This window comes from Zalophus californianus, chromosome 4, assembly GCF_009762305.2.
Source record: "Zalophus californianus isolate mZalCal1 chromosome 4, mZalCal1.pri.v2, whole genome shotgun sequence".
Classification (NCBI taxonomy): domain Eukaryota; kingdom Metazoa; phylum Chordata; class Mammalia; order Carnivora; family Otariidae; genus Zalophus; species Zalophus californianus.
In genome coordinates this window covers 146,346,952-146,362,000 of record NC_045598.1, presented here as the reverse complement: position 1 = coordinate 146,362,000, position 15,049 = coordinate 146,346,952, and the positions used below count along the sequence as shown (strand labels likewise).

At 36.8% G+C, this 15,049-nt stretch overlaps 1 long non-coding RNA gene across 1 annotated transcript in view; it reads right to left on the bottom strand.

The window, feature by feature from the left end:
- Positions 1-15,049, bottom strand: part of LOC113934970 — a 235,949-nt gene that overhangs the window by 145,884 nt on the left and 75,016 nt on the right. Inside the window, exon 2 of the long non-coding RNA XR_003523845.2 lies at positions 6,543-6,845. This is a non-coding gene — a long non-coding RNA (uncharacterized LOC113934970). The remainder of the gene's footprint in view (positions 1-6,542; positions 6,846-15,049) is intronic.

The following is a 15,049-nucleotide window of genomic DNA, read 5'->3' as shown; positions in this document are numbered from 1 at the left end:
AGTCTCATTTAGTTTGCAGAACCTAGGAGATTATGCTGTATAAGCCGAAAACACTAGCCTATCTTCCTCAGGGAAAGTATGAACTAACAAGCTTAATGCTAATTAAAGCTTTGCTTGAGCCAAGGCTTTTCATCAATTTGAATGGAGAAGCAATCCATTACCAGCACAGATTGGAGAAGCACAAAAGCATCATAAAATCTAACTTCCCCTATCTCTCTCCAGTTCTATGAATGGAAAGGTATTTGGTGATATATAGATGACAAAAGCAATTATATAATAACAAGCCACAGAAAAACTCTTATACATTAAAAGCTAATGAATAAAAGTAGATAAGACACCGTCAGTTTATGTGGTTCAAACTACTCAAGAATGCCTTGTCTTTTCAAAAGACAAAAACAGAAACTAAATCATAGAAATCTAACCATTAGAGGAAGTTCAGTGCAAGGAGGAATCATCAACCTCCTTTTTGGTCTTCTAAGCTAAAGGAAGAAGAAAAACGGCTTGGATAACCCAACATAGCTCTCATTGCTTTATTGCTTTACCATTATACTTCTTTCCTATTTTCTGTGCTTTGGTTAATATTTGTTTAAAAATAAGGAGGCAGTATTGAGTTGAAACAGCATTCCTACATAGACCTATACCTCATAAGGACAAATACGCAATTACATATCACATAAAACTCTAACCCAAGAGTATATAAAATTCTAAGGCTTGGAATTTATTTCTTAAGAGTTTCATCATGTATAAAATAAATTATAACATGCTAAGAGTATTCTAATTCTAAAATTGAAAATGATATTTAGAATGTAAGCTGTTTAAATGCAACTTAAAGAGAAGAATTAAAACTTCTAGAAATTTTTTTAAAAATAATTCTTGCTATGCTAAATGGATGGTAGATATTATAAAATCATACCTAAGAAAAGTTATTTATTTATTTATTGGACAGATCAGAGGTAAAAGCTATCAAAAGTCATTGGCAATCCAAAAACATTATGATTGATATTTTACTTTTATAAAATTTTATCCCATATTTGAATAGGAGTATGTAATATTTTCAGGTAATCATCCTTTAAATATAACATTAACATAGTAGAATCCAAGTGATATATTTGTATTATTTTTACTGGATTCCAGAAGAGATTGTATTACTACTTAAATTGGTGAAAAATTCTGGCCTAAAACAAAACTAACTTTTATACTTTTATTGAATAAGAAACCATTATTTTGGTTTAAAAGGCATGCTCTTCTAATTCATGCCAAGGTGTTAAAAAATCCTGCCTTTATCAATAAGTAATAAATAAAGCAGAATAGATAACGATACTTGCAACCTATGGGAACTTGATGGTTAACTCTATTATAAATGTGTATTCTCAAATATTAAAAAGGGGAATGCAAATACAAAGCTAGTAGATGGTCGAATATAGAAAGAGCTTGCATACTTAAAGAAAATATATCTTAGAATATTAAAGAGGAAGAAATTGAGCCTTTGACAAGCCAAACAAAGTAATTAAGAAAAGAAGTTCAGTTTAGAAATGTAATAAACAAAAACTGGGTGATAACCATTAGGTACTAAAGAACCAGCATAATTTTCTGAGCAAAGACTGATAGTCCTAGCATCTACTGGTGCAAATGGTATGTCATGCCAAGATGAAAAAAAAATTTCTTCTCTCCAGTGGCTCCTCTTTTATTGTTTTTCTTAATTCAGATAAAATTGACATACAACAGTGTATTAGCTTCAGGTGTACAACATAATAATTTGATATTTGTATATATTGCAAAATGATCACAATACGTCTAGTTAGCATCTATCACTACACATAGTTACAACTTTTTTTTTTTTTTTGGTAAGATCATTTAAGATCTACTCTCTCAGCAAACCATGAATCAACAAGAGCATTTTATCAGAAGAAGTACTGGGATCTTCCAGCAGAGTAAGTTTGAAAACTTCAATAGAAAATAAGAAGAAAATTTAAACATGTCTCAGGAAGTTTATGGATTTAAGACACAAAATTAAAAAAAAAAATAATCCTAGAACTTGACTATCTTTTAACAGAAAAAAATGACAGTATTTCCACAAATATGTCTGCCTCTGCACAAAACTCATAATTAAGAATTCATTAAGGATGAAAATGTTAAAAGGAACAATGTTTGAGTTAGTGAGAAGAATATTGAACTAGGGGCCATGTGATTAAAATCTGTGGCTGGCTGTGCCATTTACAGCTATGTTATAAGCCCTGTAACAACTACACATCTGCATTCTCATCTGTAAGATGGAAATATTAACACCTGACCTATCTGCTTAATTTTTATTTTTGGGAGGTAAGAGGTGAGGGTCATTTGAAGCACTGTGTGTAAAGATGCTTTGAAAAGAATTAGACATTTTATTTTTATTGTTATGTTAATCACCATACATTACATCATTAGTTTTTGATGTAGTGTTCCATGATTCATTGTTTGTGCATAACACCCAGTGCTCCACGCAGAACGTGCCCTCTTTAATACCCATCTCCAAGCTAACCCATCCCCCCACACCCCTCCCCTCTAGAACCCTCAGTTTGTTTTTCAGAGTCCATCGTCTCTCATGGTTTGTCTCCCCCTCCGATTTACTCCTCTTCATTCTTCCCCTCCTATCTTCTAGAATTAGACATTTTAAAAATATAAGGTAATGTTACTATGTTTAGTGTATTTTTAAATATACGAAACAGGTTTTATGTAGCACAGAATAGGGGTATGGTAACCTAATTAAGACTTTAAAACTAGGCTGTACTAAAATTAAAGAATGATATCAAGTTGGAGCTTGTCTCTAAAACTTGAAAATTTGACTAAGTAGTTTGAAAATAAGTAAAAATCAGTGAGCGAATTTTGAATTGTGAAGAATTCGGTTTAGTCTTCATTTCCTTCCACACTTCTGTTTACACTGAATGCTTGCTGCTCTGAAACTGGTCCAAGAGGAAAAAAAAAAGTGAACTGGCTCTCTATGGGATTCCAAAAGGAGGTCAGTTCCTCCCTTAGCATATTTCAGATTATTCTGGGAAAAGGCCATGCTGAACCGTCGAGAGAAGGCATTCTGAAGTGTGGTTTCATCCGGTGCCATGTTCCTAAGACGGGTACCCAGCAGGCTGCCCACTGGGATCCCTGGACATCTTAGGAAAAAATCAGCACTGTCATTATTTTGATGGGATGGATTTGCTGACTGGTAGCTCAACTTGCTCTCCTACTAAAATCTCCCCTGAAGTCCAGACCCAGCTCTATTTGGGCCAGTCCTAGTGTCCACTTATGAGCTGGGTCAGTACTGGCTGAAACCTGTGCTCACAGGCACAGGGGAGAGCGCTCCTGATGTGCAACCTCACTTAGTTTGCTGGCCTTTGGAATTGGGTGTTTGGGAAAGGGTGAACTTCCTGTCTGACTTAGCTGCAGACTCTATTGCTCTTCTACACAATGAAGTCGATGATAAAGATTCTAGCAGCATTTCTTTTAGGACTTCAAGGAGGAAATCTTACGAAACCCTCTGATTATATCCCAATTTAATGTGTGAATTGAATTATAGTGATAACTCAAACCTGTCTGATTCAGGAACATGAGCTTAACTTACTTTCTTCGAGGCCCACCTGATGATGCCTTTTGTAAGAAATTTACTTATACTTCTCATTTTCTCCATGATGGCTTAATTGTTATCAAAATCTTAACTATTAGAATTTCCATCTCCTTTGATCTGATTTCTTTTTTTTTTTTTGATGTAGTGTTCCATGATTGTTTGTGTATAACACCCAGTGCTCCATTCAATACGTGCCCTCTTTAATACCCATCACCAGGTTAACCCATTCCCCCACCCACCTCCCCTCTAGAACCCTTAGTTTGTTTCTCAGAGCCCATAGTCTCTCATGGTTCGTCTCCCCCTCTGATTCCCCCCCTTCATTTTTCCTTTCCTACTATCTTCTCTTCTTCTTCTTTTTTTTTTTTTTAACATATAATGTATTATTTGTTTCAGAGGTACAGGTCTGTGATTCATCAGTCTTACACAATTCACAGCGTTCTCCATAGCACATACCCTCCCCAGTGTCTATCACCCAGCTACCCCATCCCCTACCACTCCAGCAACCCTCAGTTTGTTTCCTGAGATTAAGAATTCCTCATATCAGTGAGATCATATAATCCATGCCTTTCTCTGATTGACTTATTTCACTTAGCATAACACCCTCCAGTTCCATCCCCAGCAATTGCACTACTGGGTATTTACCCCAAAGATACAAATGTAGTGATCTGAAGGGGTACGTGCACCCCGATGTTTATAGCAGCAATCTCCACAATAGCCAAGCTATGGAAAAAGCCAAGATGTCCATCAACAGACGAATGGATAAAGAAGATGTGGCATATATATACAATGGAATATTATGCAGCCATCAAAAAAAACGAAATCTTGCCATTGATCTGATTTCTTAATGAGTGGCTTGGCCACTGAACTCAGGATTCATAAGAAATGACCTTGCTCCATGTTTATGCCCAGCTTTGTGGAAATAAAAACTATCTAAAATATCAGAATAATAAAATGAATAACAATAAGATCAGGAGAAAAATAGTAAAGGGGAATCACTCAAAAATGCCAAGTTATTTGAATAAAATTTTCCCAAGAAAATTATGAAAGTATTTAACAATATTAAAGACAAGTTAGTGGAAAAATTACTTTGTTTCCAGTGACGAGGGGACCTAGTGTGGCTGAAGTGGGAGTACTCCCAACAAGGAGTTGTAACTAATATCTATTTGTGTGTATTAGAACTCTTAAACTGATACAAGATGATTGGCAAGGCTGAATTCCATATTACAAAATGCCTTAATTACCAATAAAAAAATTAAAGCCAGTTGTCATTTATTTTAGGTCTATTAATGACACTAGAAATGCTATTAAATTGGAGCAGATGACAAAGGGCTCCACATTAAAAAAAGCATGTCATGAACTTCTCTTAATTTTTCATTACCAACCTATTCAAAGCGTATATATTTATATGCTTATCATCTACCCACCTACCTACCTACCCACCTACCTACCCGTCTCTCTCTCTCTCTCTCTATTGATCTATCCATCTATCTATGAAATAAATGAAAGCCTAGGGCCATAAATGGTTTCACAGTATCAGTTTCTTTAGGTGAATGGCCTTTATTGGACAAATTAGACATTACGGCTCCAGAATAACTATGGAAAAGAAATGATTGTAATTATTATGACAATAAGGCCTTACTTGGCTAAGTTACAGGAAGAATACTATAAAATAGACAGAAACCTGAGCTTCGAAGACAGATTCTCCACAGTTACACTTGGGTAATAGGTTGGGCATTTAGGAAACATCTCTTTTAGCACATGGGCATTGCTTATTTCATTTGTGATTTAGAAATAGATTATTACTACATAAGACACCTTGCATTTACCCTCAGAGCACAACTCTTTTCTTCCACAGTAACCTTTTCCACATTTTTAAACTGCTATTTTGAAAAGTGTAAGAAATTCTGCCTTGAATATAATAGTCATATCAGTTCTCCCTCTTTGCAGAGAGCATGCAGAACAAAACACAGTGTTTGCCGAGGCTGCACTAAATTTAGCCAAAAGAGGGGCTGCTTTCTTCCCTCAAGATATGAGTACAAAGTGATGGAAGCTCATTACGAGCCCAGAGCAAATAAAATGGAAAGGATGGCTAAACTGACCTGAGGGGATGTTGATAAAATCCACTTCCCCCCAAACATAATTTTTTTTTCCATATTCAATTCTCAAAAGCGAAGAATGTGGTCATTCTTTCTAATATTATAATGTCTTATCTCTTCAGATTCCCTTTTGAATTCCCAGTGCAATTTTTTCAGACTAATTAGATAAAAGACCTCCAAGAATGCTTCAACCTAGTTAAGGGAAAATGTTTTGTTTGGTGCATAAAGTATAATAATTAGATATTCACATAGTCATCCACATATTACCACTGGCCCATTTACAGGAAAAAATTGATGTGAAATAAGTTTCATTATTTAGAAAGTAAGAAAATTCTTATCAAAAGTAAGTGAAAAAACACATGGGAAATATAGGCTTCTTACTATGGAAAGGTTATTTCTCCACAGCCCAACTGGTAAGTAGGACTTTTAAGACTTACTGCCCTCACCATTTCCCCATAATTATTGTAAAAAATCCCCTAATATCTTTCAATAGCTCCCCCCTGAATCCTTCCCAACCTATTCTCCACACTGAGGGATATTTTCTAACTGAATCTTACAGTCTCCATGAAAATCTGATTGAATCACATCCTTGTATAAAATCCCTCAAAGAGAACACCTAACACTCCTCAGCCTGGTTTACAAGGTTCTTCATGATCTGGAACCCATTTAATTTTCCAACCCCATCTCTCAGCACTGTCAGCCTCTTCTCTTTCTAGCAGCTTTTCTGAATTATTTTTCTTACCTGAATCTTCCAGGGTTATTATTCTTTGCAAATGCTTCTTCCACACTTGAAACACCAACCCTTGTCCCCAGTTTGTCTCCTAACTCCTGTTCATCATTCACCCCTTTACCTTGACAGGGCCTGACGCCATCCTTACTGCTTCTGGAAGATCTTCTTACCGTCCTCACACTTCTTACCACGTTCTACTGTAACTTCGCATTTAGTCCCATCTTTTTCAGTAGCATGTAAGTTCCTCAAGAGCAGGGATGATATATTTTCCATTTTCATTACTCATTTGTTAGGCTTCATTAGAGGTCATAGTCACTGGTTGCTAAGTGCCAGACACTGCAGCCAGAATGCCTGCAATGGATTCCCAATGCTGTGTGACCTCATGCAAGCGCTCTCACCTCTCTGTGCCTCAGTGGCCTTGTCTCTAAAATGGGGAAAAAAAGAGTACTTACCACACAGCACTGTGAGAAATAATGGAATTAATATACGTAAACTACTTAGAACATGCCTGCCACTCATATAAGCATTAGTTGTTACTCTAGCCCCAGCACTGCCAGCATCTTACACACAGTGAATGATTCATACGACTTTGCTGCAAAAATTAGTGGATGATAAAATATCAAATGATTTTTCAATTATCCCTTTTCATTGCCTTGTACTCCACCCCTTATTATCCATAATTGGCACATTCATTCAACGAGTATTTATTTTGTTATCTACTCTAATAGAACTGAGAATTGTATTGAAAATACCCACTTCAGTTTGTAGGAGGCTTTGAAAAAAAAAAATGTACCTGTCAGAAAAATGATAGAGTTGGGTAAAAAACTCATTCTCCTTCTAGAGTGCTCATAATAATAGCCTCCAGTTAAGTTTAAACTGGTTGCTCTCTGGGGTCTTTCCAAAGATGAAGGAAATGATTACAACTTCTGATTTTTTCTCATTTCCAATTTGTGTGAGCTATTTAACTTCTTTCAGTACCTCACCTAACTCATGTAATCAAGATCAAAGGCAGTTTCTTAAAGAAAAAAGAGTAAATCTAATGTGAGGCTGGTTATTTCATAAAACTACATCTTTTGAAAGGCAAATTACATAAAAAAATTGACTAGGAGAAAAGATTCAAAACATCCCAAGAACAGGCAGAAACGTCTATGAAACTAAACTTGTTTACAAAAAATCCAATTAAAAACAACAATGCACATTAGCAAATGTTCTACTGCCCCATATTGTACTTTTTAACCTTTTCTCAAAAGGAATGGCCCAACCTAGCCTATCTTTTTCTAACTCTATCTCCTACTGCTTTCCACAATCTTTTTTCCTGTTCTGTATATATTTTCTTCAATCTTGGTCCTGTCTTGGGGAATTATGGTCTGGGTAACATTGGGGATGAATGATCTGTATTCTCCATATGCTCAGAGGGCATGGCGACCTTTCTGGAGACTCATGAGAGAAGAACAGAGGGGTACATGTGTCCAATTCTTATTATTTCTTTCTGTGCATCTCTTCTCTCCTCCTGTATTCCTGGCCTCCCTTTTATTCCACAAATGCCAGATGTCCTATACCTGTGGTGGCAATGAGGCAGGTCCTATGTTGTCTGTCTGGTTAATGAGATCCAGCACAGATTCCAGACACAGGCAAAGAAGCCCATTATAGGTAGAGACTGGAAACAAACACTTTATTTTGAGTTCCACTATAACCCTGGCCCAGCCAGTTTCTACTGAATGAGCACTTGTTACATGCCCGCCACTGGGCTATGTTGATGGGGGTTCAAAGATGAAAGACAGTAAAGGCCTGGCCCTTTCACAAACTCGTTTAGCGACTCTGGGCTAGTTACTTCACTCTCCAAGTCCAAATCTCCTCATGTTAAAAAAGGAACAATGTCCACTTTATAAAGTTGTTATAAGGATTAAACTGAATGAAATTCTAGGACATTCTCTTGTACACCTGCAGGTGCTTAAAAATAATAGCCAGTATGTTTGATGAGGAAGAAAAGGAGGAAGATGGCAAATCATTCTGGTGGTGAAAAAGCCTAGTATCAAGTGAGATTTTATGAACACAGCCAGAGTTTCTCAAACATTACTATTGTGCCTGAAATTTAAAAGATAGTGCAAACTCTGATTAGTGTTTGGTCCTTTTTTTTTTTTTTACTTCCTAATTTAATATAATGGGTCCAAGAGTAAGCTGTGAAAGGATCTGAAATACCCCCTCTAAGAATGACAATTCTGATTCCTACAAACAAGCAATTTCTGGTAACTGAGGAGAGCACAAATGTCTGCTGGTTAAGAGAATCCTGGGAGAAAAGGGGTGTCACTCAGAAAAGACACAAAGCTACCTCAATGTTGGTTACCCCTATTTTAAAGAGAAAGGAGACTGAGGATCTCAGAACTGATGTCTGCTCACACAGACAAGAGGGACTTGCTTAGAGAGACTTCCATTTTGGGAAGAGAAAAAGCCCTTGAGAAGGTGCTGAAGCTTCTTCTACAATTAATGTAAACTGAAGGATTGGTAGAAAAGCCAAAAGCAATTACATTTTTCATTCAGCAACATTTTTTATGTGCTGATTAAATGCCAGGTAAAATGCTCAGAGTCTTAGAAGATGCTGGTGAACAAGAGTCCTTGTTCTGACTCTGGAGCTCATAGTTCAGTGAGGGGCAGACAAATGAATACATAAGTAATGAGTAATCACAAACCGTGACAAGTGTATGAGGGAAATGGTTCACTTTATGTAGTGAAGACTCTTGGTGCCCCACACCATGATCCTCGGTCCCCTCTGACTGTGGGGGGAGTGCCCAGTCCTGTTGAGGGCTTCCCACCCCATGCCCACCCTAAGGGCTGGCTCCGCCTGGGAATGTAGGGAAGTAAGGTCCCCATGAGCAAGCCTCAACCAAAAGGGATCCTAGCTGGTGGATTAATGCCCCAGCCTCCTGTTCTCCAGAAGGACAATTCTGGAATGAATTCTACATAGCTTCTCAGAGTCCTCAGCAGGAAGAAGCTTCATTGCCCTCAGAGGTAATCATTATTGGCTTCATCTTTCTCCTGTTCTCACTCTCCCTTTTCCCTCACCATTACTTTCTGGAATCACTTCCCAGATAATCTATCTGCATCAAGCCCTTGTCTCAGCTCTCCTTTCAGGGAATTTAAACTAAGATCTATGGGAGAGAAGGGAATATTGGAGGAGGGGAAACCAGACCTGAAGGACCAGGAGGCACTAATCACAAAAAGAGGTCCTGGCACAGTGTACTGTGCACGCGGACTCTGAAGTGTGAAAGCACCTGGCGAGACTGGAACAGGAAGTAATTCAGGCAGCTGGAGAGCAGAGGGAGGCAGACGTGGAATGGCTGCAGACGGCGCTGGAAAGGGAGGCAGGGTAAATCTTATCAAGATGCTATTCTGGTTCTGATTTCAGAGGGGGAGACGAACCATGAGAGACTATGGACTCCGGGAATCAAACTGAGGGTTTTAGAGGGGAGGGGAGAGGAGGGGGGGGATGGGTTAGCATGGTGATGGGTGTTAAGGAGGGCATGTATTGCATGGAGCACTGGGTGTTACACGTAAACAACGAATCACGGATCACTACATCAAAAACTAATGAAGTACTCTATGGTGACTAACATAACATAATAAAATAAGAAAAAAAGATGCTATTCAGGGAAAGTACTTCATCACTTGCTAGTGTCCTGTTAGTGGCAGTGAGTGGCTTTGGAACTAGGAAAGACAAACATCATGGGACTTTATGCCAACTAACACCATGATTATTCTAGCCCAGGAAGTTTGTCATTCTTGCAGGTAAGGTGTTTGGGTATGTTCAAGGGCATATCTTCTCTGTTCCTTGCCAGAAGCTCTTCTGTTCCTTACTTAATGCTCTTGGCATTACAAAATAAATAAATAAATAAATAAATAAATAAAAATCATCCCAATTCCTTTTCATGGTTTATAGGAAAATCTCAGACTTGGGTTTGAATTGGCTCTGCCCTTTATGACCTTATGGCCAGTCTTGAATAGGCTGCTTAAACTTTCCTTATCTCTTCTGATATCTCATCTGATAAAAGAGATAATAATTGTGGAGATTAGGTGAGCAGACAAATGCATTAAGCACTTAACTTGGCATTTGACCCATAGTAATAGCTTAATAAATGATCATTTTCTTTATTAGGAAAAAACAAAAATCCTTCAAAGACTCAACTAAGAAGCTGCTTTGCTATGTTCAAGCAGAAAAATCTAGGTGCCCTTTCAGGGTCATAGGGTGCTGAATATGTGCAAAATACAGCTCTGGAACCACCTAAATACCCTCATGAAAGAACTTGTGAATTTAATATGAAAGTATAATGACTGATTTTTTTAAGGCTATGGTTCAAATATGTAGCCCTGAGTATAATCGTCCTGTTTTCTGATGGGTAACATAGTGAGGTTTAACAAAACTCTCATTTGTTAAACAATATTTTTGTGTCAATCTGACTAAAGTCTCACATGAGAGTGTGGCTGCTTCCGGCTCTGCTTCTACATTTTGCGAAGAGCTTTCTAGAGAAGGGGCTTCTTTCTGGAGATGAATAATCAACAAAAGCTGCCCACTGCGAAATCTTTAGTAAAGCACCTTGAATTATGATTTTCCAACTTGCAAAGTACTCTCCAGTTGATGTTGTTATATCCTGAATTAAATTGGAGTTACTGATCTTAAGCGTTTCATTTTTTTTTTTATGGCTACGATGCACTTCATAGGGTTAATATAGCTCTTTGAAATGGAAATTATTAAAACGAGAAAGCTTAGGTAAAACTATATGGATAAGCAATTCAGCCCTCTACAAATTCACTTGTCTTAAAAATCCATCATTCTTTTAAATGTCACGTATTTTAAGCATCCTATAAGGAAGCACACTGGTGCTTGAGGAAGTTACAGTTGGAAAGGCTCTATTTTCATGATTCATATATAAAGAAATCCTGCAACATTATTTGAAAATATTCACCAACTGCTGCTCTTTCAAAAAGAACTATTCACAGACATTGTGTATGATTTGTGAATAAGATGAAACATTAAAATTAGCATTTAAAATATCAGTATAGTAATAATATTCTTCTATATGATGTTTACAGTTCATTACTCTTGTGGAAAAAGTTATTTGATTTTAAAATTGTACAAAGATTTTATAAATACCCAGTAAATCATTGGTTGCCTTAGCAGTGTTTAGCTATCCTGACCTAAAGCCAGGATATAGGAAGCAAAGTCGCTATTGCTATGTTATATAAATTTGGTCCAAATGATTAGGATTTTTTTGGTTGTTGTTGTTAACAGGAAAAATTTAAATTTCAATGCTGGCTAAAAATTGTAATTTAATGGTGAGTTAATGAAAGAATTCCTTTCCTAGAGTCAAATCAGTTACTGAGTAATAATCAGCTATTAAAATTATGTCATGGGTTACTAGGCCACAAACTCAATCAAGTCTTTGCATAAATTCTGCCTTTACCTTTCATTCTTTCAGACTCAATAAATGTCAACTATCTAGGCAGCAGATTACACAGTCCTTGACCCTTATTTCCTAGATACAACGTCTGCACGAAGGCATTAGGAAAAATAGGAACTTATATTCATTGATACTTACTGTGTGTCAGGCACTGTGCTAAACCCTCAAATGAATAATCGTATTTAATTTTTACAACATGCTAATGAGGAAGATATTATTTTTAGCACCTTCATTTTAAAAAAGGGGGAGCTGATGTGCAAGGACATAAAGGAGCATGCCAGAGACGCAGCACCCAGGTGTCTGCCTCCAAAGCCCATAGCCTTAACTGCTGTGCTGTGCTGAGTTTACACCAAATCTTTCCTGACCTTTTTCACTGACCATAAAACCAATCCACTCCAGGAAGGAGCAGGCACTGATCATTGGCGCCAAGAGGCTACCACTGACTCCTGATTGCAGCAAATCAAGCTCGTGAGCAGGACCTATCTGTACCTACTCTGTATCCATGCAATGCTGAATCCAATTTTGCTCCTTCTCAGCTCCCCGAACAGCAGCCTCTTGACAAGCCTCCTGACAAATTCTCTTCTGTTGTTACTATTCATCCTTGTTGTTAGTGATTCTCTTATTCAGTCATTTTTGCTACAGGTGAACTTTGTTGGCTTAGATGGCAATAACAATAAAAATACCAATTAAATAATTGTATAGTGTTTTGGTTGCTATGAATAATAATTGAATAGCTATGAGGAACAATGATAGCCACCATTTTTATTGAGCAGTACGCTAAATGCTTTATATGTATTATTGCACTACTATCACTTAATAAATATTCATAACTTCTCCATGATCAGACTACCTGACCTAAAGCTCAAGTTTGCAACTACAACCCTAATTCACCGAGAGGAAGAGGAGATTGGGAAAATGGCTCAGAGAGTCTGTAGGATGTGCCTAAATTCACACAGCCAGCAAATGGTGAAATTCAAGCTTGACTTCAAGTCCTGTTTCGAAGTCCATAGCTTTTTCCAAAATACAACAATTGGTGGAGCATGTGCAATTTTGGAAACATAGTTGACTTACTTCCAGAGTCATTTAAATTTAGTCTTTGATATTGGATTCATTTTAATATGTCAGAAATTATACACTGATGTCTAAGATTAAGCTAAAGGTCAGAATCAGGAGTGACTGGTCTGAAAACCCTGGACCCTATTTCCTGCAGTTCATAGATCATATAACAGCTACCAAACCTTGCAACCTTGCAGCTACAGAAAAAAGAGTGACAAAGCCAACACGTTTGAAAGTAGAATGAAATCCATTCCCAAATCAACACTGTCTCTTTCTCTCTCTTAAATGTACAATCTACACTGAAGAATTCATTAGTGAGAGAATTAGAGCCAGTCTATTTCACCAACACCTCAAGAAAAGTCAAATTATAAGTCAAACTTAGATTTCAATCTTCTCTTTAATTTATAAGGAAAAGATTCTGTATCTGTCACATAGGAGTCAATTACAAAATAAACCAGAGGAAACAGAATTTCAAGCAGAAGAAAAATTGGGAAATTTTTTCTTCATTGAATCAATGCTGGTCCAAAGAGCAGCAGAAAACATAAAGAACATGGAGGTTGTGGGTCAAAGATTGACAGTTCATTCATTGATTTTTTACAACTTTGTTGAAATCTAGAAAACTAAAATTAGTTCTTAGGTTCCTCAGATGACAATATATATTTTTTCCCCTTTAACATTCAGGAGGCATTGTATTTCATAGTATTTTTATTCTTAACAACATCAGTTTTTTCAGCAATCATTTAAAATACCTCAGAGAGTTCATACTTTTCATTGTGTTACTTTGTGGGGTGTGTGTGTGTGTGTGTGTGTGTTTGAGATATTTGCATAAAATAAACAGGTCTTAAGAGTACAATTTAATGAATTTTTACAATTACATACACTCATGAAACTGCCACCAAACAAAAATATAAAACAATTCCATGAACTCCTGAACGTTCTTCATAGACTTTTGAAGTCACCATCCTGATTTCTATCACCATGGATGACTGCCTATTCTGGAATGTTATATAATTGGAATCATATAGTATATACCCTCTTATTTCTGTTTTTTAAATTTTGGCTCAACATAATTATTTTGAGGTTCATCTACGTTATTTTGTGTCTGAGTAGTTCATTCTTCTTTACAAATGAGTAATATACCATTGTATGAATATACTACAATTTATTTTTGCATTTTCTTGTTGATGGCCGTTTGAAATTTTTTCCATTTTGGAGCCACTGTGAAGAAAAATATTTTGAAGATTATTTTATAAGTTTTTATTTCTTGGTTGGCTTGTTTTTTGTGGACATATGTTTTCACATATTTGGGGTAAATCTTGTTAATACTTTCCCTAATCACTGATTACTTTAAATTAACCATTTCTAGGAAGAAAAATCCTCAGTTTTAAAAAAGCCTGAAATATATCCATTAAAATTGGAAATATATGTGAATGATGTCAGGAACATTTAGTAAGAAAGAATTAACTAGCAAACTAACGTTTCTTAAAATGCACATTTTGATTGTCTATCTGCAATTCCAAGGTTGTGAAGAGGAAGTAGTATATTGTCCTTCTCCTGGGGTAACTGAAAATCTGACTTTTGCCAAAGTACTGGGTTAGAACATTTTTTTATGACACAGTTTTCTAATGTGGAAACCTTTAATATATATTAAGAAGAAAGGAACATAAACAGAAGTAAGTAATTGCACTACTGGGTATTTACCCCAAAGATACAAATGTAGGGACCCGAAGGGGTACGTGCACCCCAATGTTTATAGCAGCAATGTCCACAATAGCCAAACTGTGGAAAGAGCCAAGATGTCCATCGACAGATGAATGGATAAAGAAGCTGTGGTATATATACACAATGGAATATTACGCAGCCATCAAAAGGAATGAGATCTTGCCATTTGCAACGACGTGGATGGAACTGGAGGGTGTTATGCTTAGTGAAATAAGTCAATCAGAGAAAGACATGTATCATATGACCTCACTGATATGAGGAATTCTTAATCTCAGGAAACAAACTGAGTGTTACTGGAGTGGTTGGGGGTGGGAGGGATGGGGTGGCTGGGTGATAGACATTGGGGAGGGTATGTGCTACGGTGAGCGCTGTGAATTGTGCAAGACTGTTGAATCAC